The sequence below is a fragment of the Neomonachus schauinslandi genome, chromosome 5 (assembly GCF_002201575.2).
Source record: "Neomonachus schauinslandi chromosome 5, ASM220157v2, whole genome shotgun sequence".
Lineage (NCBI taxonomy): Eukaryota > Metazoa > Chordata > Mammalia > Carnivora > Phocidae > Neomonachus > Neomonachus schauinslandi.
The window spans coordinates 67557389-67568852 of record NC_058407.1 but is presented as its reverse complement, the minus strand read 5'-3'; positions in this window follow the sequence as shown (position 1 = coordinate 67568852).

Here is an 11464-nt window from a genome sequence, read left to right as displayed (position 1 = left end):
CTCTCTCTCTCTCTCAAATAAATAAATAAATAAATAAAATATAAAAAAAAAGAAATAACATATTTTTAGGGGTGATCATGTAGCTATATGATGGCATTGTGATTCAGCAGCAGTTAAACACTAAATATTTCAGTTAGATTTTAAATTATATTCACAAATTCTAATCTTTTACAAAGAGAAATAGATGGAACACCATAGAAAGGTAGATGTATCTGTTTAATCATTGTCTCCCCCCACCAAAAAAAAAGGAAACTACAGAGCTCTGATGGGTGACCTGGCTTGGGTGAATGTATCAAATTAAAAGTAAATGAAAGCTAGACAAGATGCCTGTCTGTCATGACAGGATATTTAACTATGTGATTAGTTGCTGGGGAAACAAATATGACTAAAAGATACATCCCTGCCTTCAGGTCACCCATAAACTGGAGGGAAAGACATGCATGTAAGCAAAATATGCATGGACAATATATATCTGTACATAAAATGCTAGGGGACCAACAGGAAGGGGTGAGTAAATCTTCTTGAGACAGTAAGAGGAGGCTCATGGGTGATATTTGAACTAGGCCTTGAGGACTGAGTTGGAGTTCAGATTGAAAGAGATCTGTATGGGTGTGTGTGCTGGGAGAGGGTGGAATTGGGAAGGAAGAAGCTCATGCAGAGGGGAAAGCATCAGCCAAATCTAGAGGAATGAAAATGCACAGGACATTTTAGTCAACTGTGAAGAGAAAAGTGTGATTTATGAAGAGAAACAATGGATGATAAACTTGTAAAATGAAATTAGAAATGTTGCCTTGTAAGTCATTTGTTTTTAAGACTTTAGATCTCATCCTGTTAAGTAGTTATTTGCCGAAGTGTGTTCCATAGAATATTAGTTCATGGGATGTTGATGGACATTACATGAACCATGGCACCTCTGATAAGGTTAAACAAAATTTAAAGGATTTCTTTACGACTTCTCCGCACTTCTTAATATACTAATACACATTGTGAATCTCAAAAGGAAAATAGCTTATGCAGTTTTATAAACTAATTTGATCACAGAATCCCCTTTTATAAGAAGCGTATTAGAGAACTAATGTTCTGTGGGAATGTACTCTTAAAATTGCTGCTGGGGCAATGGGGAAATCACTGCAATATAAATTGGTTTCCCACCACATGACATCATATATATATTCCTCCACCCAATAAACATTTATTTATTTATCTTCTACATGCTAAGCCTAATAGTGCATAAAAGTACATGAGCCTTATAAATTCAGATTATGGTCATATGAATAAAAATAATATTAGATGCATACTGGGTTAATCTGAACAAAATAAAAATGAACTTGGATTCTTATTGTAAAGGATTCACATTCATCATGGTGTACTAGTAGTTAGAGATGGAGACTCGGGAGCCAAACTGCCTGGGTTTAAACCCTAGCTATTCCACTTACTAGCTGTGTGATCTTGGGCAACTGCTTAACCAATCTGTGCTGCACTTTTCCCCTCTGTAAAATGGGAATTGTAACAGTACCTAACTCAGAGGTTGTTCTGATGATTAGGTAAATTGAATAAATTACTATTTATAAAGAGCTTAGAACAGTGGTTGGCATAAGGTAAGCACAATGAGGTTTGTTAAATAAATAAAACCAATACACTAGGGTCAGAGGGAGTATTTTTCTTTCCTTTCCCAAAGTATTTTATTGCACATTTACTCTGGGAAACTTTTGTAATAAATCAGTAGCCTGTTTAGAGATTGGTGAAAATGAGGTAAACACAAGACCATTTGGGCTCTTCCTTTAAGTGGGAAACTTGACTGAAATATCCATCTTTATCCTAGGTAGTGCACCATGGTCTCCTAGCTCTCAGTATTTTCTCCACACACTAGTTGGAAAAGTCCGGATACAAAAATGAAACAGGAGGATGAAGGAATAAAGTCAATTGCTAGTTTCTTCTTTATACTTTTTCCTATTTTTCAAATTATTCAAAATCAGTATGTATTATTTTTGTATTCAGGAAAAAAATGTTATTTTAAAAGGTAGCTTTTAAACTAGTGTTAGAAACAAAGATGAATACAAAATGGTAACTTTTCTCCTTCCCAATCTAGTAGCCAGAGATAATTGAGAGGTCAAGGTAGGATGAAGCATTATGTTTCAAATTAGAAAAAGCTGTGACTCTACCAAAGAAATTCCAAAAATCTTAATACGCTAAAAAAATCATGAACATTAACATATTATTATAAAGAAAATGATGTGATTCACATTGAAATCATAGCTGCTTGAGAATTCAGGTCACTGTTCCTGCTTTATAGAATAAAAAAAAAATGGTGTTCAAAGTTACCTCAAAATTAAAATTGCAAGAAAGAGTTGAACTCAAATTTCAAGGATTAAACCTGGGAAGCCTTCTCACAGATATTTCATAATAACAAAGCCTAAAGATTTTTTTTTCTTTAGACTGAATAAAAACATATTCCTCATTTTAGTAAATGTTGGATGGATCATTCAGACTGCTCAGGTCAAAAATCTTGCAGTCATTTTTCTCACATCCCACATCCAATCGCCCAGTATATCCTCTCTGCTCCTCTTCAAAATATGTCCAGAATCTGACCACTTACCACCCACACCCACTCCGGTCCAAGCCACCATCCAAACTGGTCTCCCTGCTACTGTTCTTCCCTTCAATTTATGCTCAAAACAGCATCCAAAGGAGTGATCCCACTACACTATAAGTCAGATGGATCATCTTACTTCCAGTCATCCCCAAACTCAGCCATTTCCCATCATGCTTATGAAATAAAAGCTAAAGTCCTGGCCAATCCTTCCATAACCCAGTCCATGTTAGCCCTCTGATCTTACTCTTCCTCCCCTGTTCCATTTCAGTCTCCCTGCCCTTCTTCCTGTTTCTAGAACAAACCAATCAGGCCTTTGTTCTTCCCACTTGGAATGCTCTTTCTACAGACATCCAGGCACCTTACTCCCACACTTCTTTCACTGCTATGCTCAAATGTCACCTTACCAATAAAGTTTTCCCTGATCACCTCTTTTAAAATTGCAAGCCACCCTATGCATATATTCCTATCGGACTTCCCAGAATTTTCTCTAAATAGCACATAATACCATCTAACATTCCGTATATTTTCCTCATTTATCTCATTGTCTCTCCTCAATATAATGAAAGCTTCCTGAGGACAGGATTTTCCTTTGTTTTGTTCCTTAACATATTCTCAGAGGCCAGAATAGTGCTTAGTGCACACAGTAGCTGCTCAATAAATACTTGGTGGCTGTTAAATAAAGTGGAGATATCATGTAGGCTTTTGGAAATAGACTCCTGAAATCTGGAGAGAGGCCTGAGCTGAAGCTATAACTTTAGGAGTCATCAGTGATGATGTCATTAAAAATAAAGACAGGAGAGATTTGGTAAAGAAAAAAAAAGGAAAGAAAGAAAGAAAAGAAAAGAAAAAGACTTTCAAGAAAAGCATTTTCACAATCTTTGCTAGAAAAGCATAATGATAAAAATAATGCACTCTTTGCAAATTTCAAATTGGTAAAATGTACAAAACTGAAGGTGATTCAAAAGATATAAAACATGCAACTAATTGCAAGAGTCTGAGTCAACATTTTTTTTCCTTTTTTTTAAATTTAAATTCAAGTTAGTTAACATATAATATAGTATTGCTTTCAGGAGTAGAATTTAGTGATTCATCACTTACATATAACACCCAGTGCTCATCCCAACAAGTGCCCTCCTTAATTCCCATCCCCCATTTAGCCCATCCCCCCACCCACATCCCCTCCAGCAACCCTCAGTTTATTCTCTTAACTATAGAGTCTCTCATGGTTTGCCTTTTAATTGCTCTCTAACTGCATTTGCTTTATTTCATATTCAAGGTTATCTTATCTTTTCAGTAAATGAAGGACATGGATGCCTTCTCATCTTTCCGTTTACCACCTGATTTCAAACAACAACCACAGAACACTAATAAGTAAATGGAACACATGTAATGTGTTCCTCAAGAATTCCCATTCTAGCCTTCCTCCTCTGTGACCATTTAATTGTACTGGTGACTGGAAGGACTTGGGGGAATTGAATGTAATCTATTTGGAAGTAACGGCGATTACAATTCTCTCTCCAATAATTTGAAACTTAGTCTGAAGCTTCTTCAAAATATAAATGCAGAGCCCAAGGTCAGACAACACTTTACTGAGAATCAGCTATTAGAATGCAGAGCGGTCGCCTGAAAGACTCTGCTGTCTGCATTTTGTGGAAACAGATGTGAAAAGTGGGGAAAGTATTATAAAATCACCACCACCACTGCTTGGTAATTTGTGTTAATTGTATGTATGAAGTTGTTGGCCCATTGTACTTCTTAAATGACATCCCTCATCAATCCCTGCAATTTATCTCAACAAGATGCAGACACGGTTGGGCTGGAGGATGCCTAGCTGCAGAGCAATCTAAAAGCTTTTTCAAACACCTTTAATGCATATTCACAACCACCACTTTCTAAAATGCAGTATTTCATCACCTACTATATTTAAATTTCTAAAATCTGCATTATATATTTCAAGTATGTTTAAATCAAAGTTTAAGTATTGGAAAAGCCTACATAATTTAACAAGTAGTATGAATTAGAGGATGCTGACTCAGCAGATGATAGGCAATCAACGGGCCAATCTTAACTATATGAAAACTGCAAATAACTGCAGGTTTAAAGTTATGAAGATGAAGCTGAGAAAGAAATTAAAATTTCATAAAGGAAATAGACAAGGGAAATCAAATGAAGAAAAGCAAAAGTATAAGGCAAAAAAGCTGAAAATATGAAACAACCCGAATAGTAGGTAAAACAGAAAATCAAGTAAATGAAATGAGTTCAGGCTCTAACTAAGCTAAAAAGAAATTAGTATTAATCAACCATCATACTAGACCCACATTTTTAAAAATGGAAATTATTTTAATGGGGGGGTAAATGAAGCAAGAGAATTCTAGAATATTGTGGAGAATAACATCAAATAAATTTTTCTCAGACTCCTTCCCAATAAAATCTCTAGAACCCTCTTCTCTATTACATCTCTCTAGTGCTCCTTGTTGTATCTAGTATCATAACTACAAATCTACCTTCCTCACCACAACACACTGATTTTCCTGTAAGATATTTGTATGGAGTATGGAAGTCAAGAAAATGACAAAATTTGAGACCTTTCAGGATGACCCATTATAAATCATATTTAACACTTATTGAATACCAGCATCATAGAATCATAGACTCTCAAGGTCAGAAGAGATTTTAAAGGTCTTCTAGTCCAGCCAAGCATCCATTCTCAAAGTCCTTCTGTGATATTCCTGCCAAGCAGCTAAACTATGCTTACTGAAACATGTTGATTGATGGAGAAACCACCATCTTCCAAAATGTCTCCTTTTACCTGCAAACATCACTTCAGCCTATTATTTATTCCATTCTATGTCCCTCAAACTAAATAGTTCACCTGGGACATTTATTGATAAGAAAACATAAAAACATCTAAGTGACTGGAACCTACCTTACAGAGACTCTCATTTTATTCAGATGATTGGGGGACTCCTGATAATCAGTATATTTTCAAAATTCCCCAAGTGAGGGGTGCCTGGGTGGCATAGTCGGTTAAGCAACCAACTTTTGGTTTCGGCTCAGGCCCTGATTCCAGGGTTGTGAGATTGAGCCCCGTGCTCAGCGTGAGTCTGCTTAAGATTCTCTCTCCCTCTCCCTCAGCCCCTCCCACCACCTAAAATAAATAAATAAATAAATCTTCAACGTTCCCAAAGCGATTTTAATATGCAAGCCAGGATTAGAAACATTGCATAAAACTAAGTTCACTCCACACCATGGTAGAGTTACTATTAGAAAATGTCAGATGACCCATCTTCCTAAAACTTCTATTTATTAGTCTTGATTTGATTCCTTGATAATTATACAGTAGAATACGGTAACATTATAACATGGAAAGAGTACAAGATTCTAATTCAAACAGAGCTGATCCTAAGTGACCTTCCTAAGTGAATGACCTCAGCCAAATTGTCTAACTATTCTGAGTCGCAGTTTCCCCATCTGTAGAAAGAGGATATAATCACTAATGGGGAGCTGAGGGAGATAATATATTCCACTTGGGCATACAATGCTATCATGTCCATCTGAGCTTTCTCTAGGTAAATGTGGTAGAAAGACCCTATGGTGGCCCCATGATTCCCACTTCCTCTCCCCTTGAGTGTTCACACCGGGTTTGCTCTCCCCTTGAGTGTATGTGGGACCTGTGACTTGCTTCTAACCAACAGAATATGGCAAAGATGAAAGGATTTTGTAGGTAAAATTAAGTTTCCAAATTAAGTTTATCCAAGGGAGGATTATCCTGGGTGGGCCTGACTTCATCCAGTGAAAGTCCTTAAAAGAATGACTGGACCCTCTCTGAAGTCAGAGACTCCAAGCAGCAGAGACTTCCTGGGTTGATAAAGTAAGGTCACGTTATAGTAGCTCACATGGCAAGGAACTGCAGGTGGCCTTTGGAGCCTCCAGCCAACAGGCAGTGAAAAATCAGAGCTCTCCACCATTGAACTTCAAGGAAATGAATTCTGCCAACAGCCTTAGTGAACCCAGAAGCAGATCTTCTCTCAGTCAAGTCTCTAAATGAAAATGCCTCTGTGAGAACCTGGGCAGAGGACCCATGAAGCTGTGTCCAGACTTCTGAGCCACAGGAACTTTGAGATAATTAATAGTGTGTTGTTTTGGGCGACCACGTTTGTGGTGGTTTGGTTTGCAGCACTAGAGACTATAACGATTTCCATTTGAATGTTTCAAGTCTGTTCATGGTCTTGGTCAATCTCCCTAAAACATCTCCACTTCAGCAAACTTTCCTTTAAAGTGTGGTTTGCAAAAGTGGATGCAACCATCATAGCAAAAATTTATTCAGGCAGAAGGCATCAAAGGATGCAAAATCTTGGTCGGTGGTAGTCAGAAATTTAATGAGAAACACAGTATTTGCAATTAAATTTGATTATGCCCTGTTTTATATCTTAAGGTACAGATCTCTCTGTTGTGTCAGTCTCACATTGAGAGTAAAGAGACAAGGGTGCTCTTATTATCAAATTGTTTTACTAACAAGCCTCTCTTTTTCCATCTGGAAAGTAACCCATGAAATTTAATGTTTGTACTAACTCCAAAGCTTGCAAAGTAGTTTTTTCAGAATTTCAGACTCATAAACATTTCTATTGCACTTTATATGAATCCATTAGTTTGTACAATCACTTGCACTGAATAATGACCTCACTCACCTCATGGTAATTTGGCCCACTCACATGCGCATGTGTGCACACAGGTGGGTGTATAGATTCTCCACAATCGGAAGAACCTCAGAACTCGTTTTCCTCTTTTCAGATTTGCACAGGCAAAGTACATTTAAAAGTGCTTCTTTGGATATGTGTTCATATCCAAACACATCATGAAGCCTCATTCTTTCACCCTTGATCACTAATGATTTTATGTCAGATGATATGATTATCTATCTTTAATTTCCAAAAGGAGTCTTTCTATTAATTGTTTTTGTAAAGGGGCATGCAGAGGAGATTAACAGCACCCACCTATCACACATACCACCAAACAGCCATTCATTGATTCCCAATGTCAAAGCTGTTAAAGACCATATACGTAGTTTTTCATCACCTTCCTTATTGAGGACATGAGCATATAACCCTAAAGGGAACTGACAAAGACAGATGCTCAGAATGACAAAACAAAAAGATAGAAAGGGCTTGTAATCTTGATGACATTGCTCAGCCAATGAATTAACCAGACCTCCACTATCCTACTGATCTCTTTGAATATGAGAAAATAAATGCTTTGTGTAGGCCACTTTCTGAGTATTCAGTTATTTGCAGTCGCAAACACACTAAATGACACATTTGCCTATCTCCCATCCAAGGACTTACCAGGCCCCACCCTGCTTAGCTTCCGAGATCCGATGAGATTGGGCGCATTCAGGGTATGGCTGTAGACTACATTTGCCTATCTCTAACAATTTTTTAGCCTAAGTCTCAGTTTTTCCAGCAATACAAAAAGGAAATAAGGCTACATAGTCTTTGCATATGATCAAGTTAAGATGAAGTAAATAAGTTCTGGTACAAGTTTCAGTGTGTGTGGTGGTGGGGTCCCCCACACCAGCAAGCAATTCTCCAGACACCAGCTGAATGTCCTACAATTCAACGCCATTTTGACACTATCTACCCAGAGAGCATCAGATTTCACAGGTTAAGGGCTCAGTCTTATAAGACTGTCCTGTGTCATCCTCCCACCCCCCGGACTCCACTCACTTCAGACACCAGTCACAAGTCCAGAGATTGTCACCTGTGTTTCTGACAGACTGGCTATAAATGGAGGTTCCTACAACCCCATCCTCAGGTTCAATTAATTGGCTAGAGGGGCTCACAGAACTCAGAGTAACATTTTACTTACTAGACCACTGGTTTACTGTAAAAGAATATAACTCAGGCACAGCCAGATAAAAGAGATGCATAGGGCATGGTATGGAGGGAGGGTATGGAGCTTCCAGGCCCTCTCTGGGTATGCCACTCTCCCAGAACCTCCACATGTTCACCAACCCATAAGTTCTCCGAACCCCTTACCTTCTTGGGTCTTACAGAGACTTCATTCCATAGGCATGATTGATGAACTCAGTGGCCACAGCGATTGATTCAACCTCCAGCCCCTCTCACCTCTCCAGAAGTTGAGAAAGTTCCAATCCTTTAACCACATGGTTGGCTCCACTGGTAACCAGCCCCCATCCTTAGGTGCCTTCCAAAAGTCACCTCATTAATATAACAAAAGAATTACTGTTCTCATCACTTAGGAAATTCAGAGGTTTTAGAAGCTCTGTGCCAGAAACAGGAACAAAAACAAAATAGGTATTTCTTATTGTAAATCATAGTATCACACAAGGTCATTTGCCCTAATCCAATACAACTGTATCCTTATTAAAAGGGGAAATCTGAACACAACACACAGACACACACACACACACACACACACACACAGGAAAACACACCACATGAACGTAAAGGTAGAAATGAGGATGATGCATCTACAATTCAGGGAACACCAAATATGGCCAGCAAACCATCAGAAGCTATGAGAGTGGCTAGAAACAGCCCTCAGAAGAAACCAACTCTGCCAACACCTTGATTTTGGACTTCTAGGCTTCAGAATTGCTAGACAATGAATTTCTGTTAAGACATTCAGTCTGTGGTCCTTTGTTATAGCAGCCCTCGCAAAGGAATACATGATTCAATGTTAAAAGTAAACCCAAATTCCAAAGAAAACCAAACAACAACAACAACAAAAACACAGAAAAGATTAAAAAAAAAAACAACAACACAGAAAAGAGTGTTCTTTTTTTATAGTTACACATTCATAAGCTGATTTTTTTACATAGGTAATTGATGGTGGTACCAAAAAAATTTTTCTCAACATCAAGTGTTTACATATGGATTAACCTTAGGTCAGAAACTGAAGAGCTTCTTAAAAGAGTAATATTCCACAGAGGAAAAAAAAAAGAAAGAAGTTGGAGGGCATGTATTTTTAATAGAATCTAAGGGAGAATTTTCAAATATACAAATAGAACAGAACAATAAGGAGGGCTAAGAGACAAGTGCATTTTCTTAATAAAATGAAATCACAAATGCTAGCATAGATTAAGAAGGTAATCATGAGATGTGAGAAGGGAATCCATTTGGACATATCTTTTAAATTTTAATTCTTTACAAAGAACTGTGAATTGTTATATTTGCATAGTTAATCATTACTTTTTAAGTCTTTCAGTTCCTTGAAATTTCTTACTAAAGAATTGTCAGTAAAAAGATGTGGAAGAAGATGTTTTGTATTGAATTTGAATGTATTATTCACTTAATTACAGCCTTCATGTAACAAAGGTTTCCTAATGTAGTCTCATCTAAAATTAATATATATATACATAGTGACTCCAAATGTTTAATGAGCTACAAGGTTTATTAACATTCCCATTTTATTTATTTTTAGCTTTACTAAAGCTCATCTATTGCCCACAGGCTTGTGATGCACATATCACATAATAAGAAGGCAAAATTAAATTTAAATTCTTATGTAGCAGAATTTCCTACAAGCAAATGAATACCAACATGGCTACATTATTTCAGAACTGCCAGATTTAAAATTGAAGATTACAGCTTTTATTTGCTTTTAATTAATCTTATATTTGTACATAGAGAGAGCACAAACAAGTGCCAAAGTGACCAACAGACCTAGAAAATGATATTTTGAATAAAAATGGGTACAGTTTCTGCAGCTTAGGGGTAGTTCTGCTCAAATAAACACCTCCCTCATCTATTGACTGATGGCAGAAATTATTAAAATGATTAATTCTTGTAAAAATATACTCTTAAAAAATTTCATTTTATTATTTATTTGAGATAGAAAGCGAGAGTGAGAGAGAGAGAGAGCACAAACAGGGGGATGGGCAGAGTGGGAGGGAGAAGCAGGCTCTCCACTGAGCAGGGAGCCCGATGCGGGACTCGATCCCAGGACCCTGGGATCATGACCTGAGCCAAAGGCAGACGCTTAACCAACTGAGCCACCCAGGCGCCCCAAAATATAAATACTCTTAAAGAGAGTAACACTTTAAGCTATTCTCAGTGGAAACATTTGAGATCCCACCTAAGTGCACATTTTTATAGCTGGTGGGTGGGGTTTGGGGAGGAAGTAGAGGAAAGAAGCACCTAAGATGGAGGCTGGAAGTACCGCAACCAGCATAGTTTCCTTATTTTACTTCTATCTATTCAGGATTCTGTTTTTCCAAATGAACCTCTTCTCATGGAAACCATGATATAGAAGTCAGACACTGAATAGATGTGGTCTAATTTAAATTTATGTGCAAACATTTCTTGAGTATCTATTATGCACAAGATACTGAGCTAGACTTTATGGGAGACACAAATATAAAAAAACAGAGTGGCCGAGTTATCAGAAGCTTATAATCTGGAAGGGGTATAAAATAAGTTTAAAATTCACTAACCATACAGACGGTATACAGCATGGTGGATAAGAACGTGGACCCAAGATCTTTAATCTTCAATTTTAAATCTGGCTTGAATACTGGCTCCAACTGACAAGTCATGTAACCTCTCTGGGTTTCAGTTCCTCAACTGTGTAATGAGCGTGGCTTGTTAGGAAGCCGAATTGGGTGAATATATATAAAGCCCTCTGAACAGTGTAAGCAGTAAGTATGAGATAAGCGTCATTTGAGAAAACTATTTTAAAAAGTGAAAATGGGAGCTCCAGGAAGGGCAAGAGGGCATTTGATGGAAAAATCAGGAATGGCTTTTCTACGATAGGTAGCATAAAGCAGACAATATTCGTGACCCCACTCTCCTGCATCAGACACAAAAGAACTTTCCACCTTTTCAGAAAGTATTACTGCCATTCTGCTGC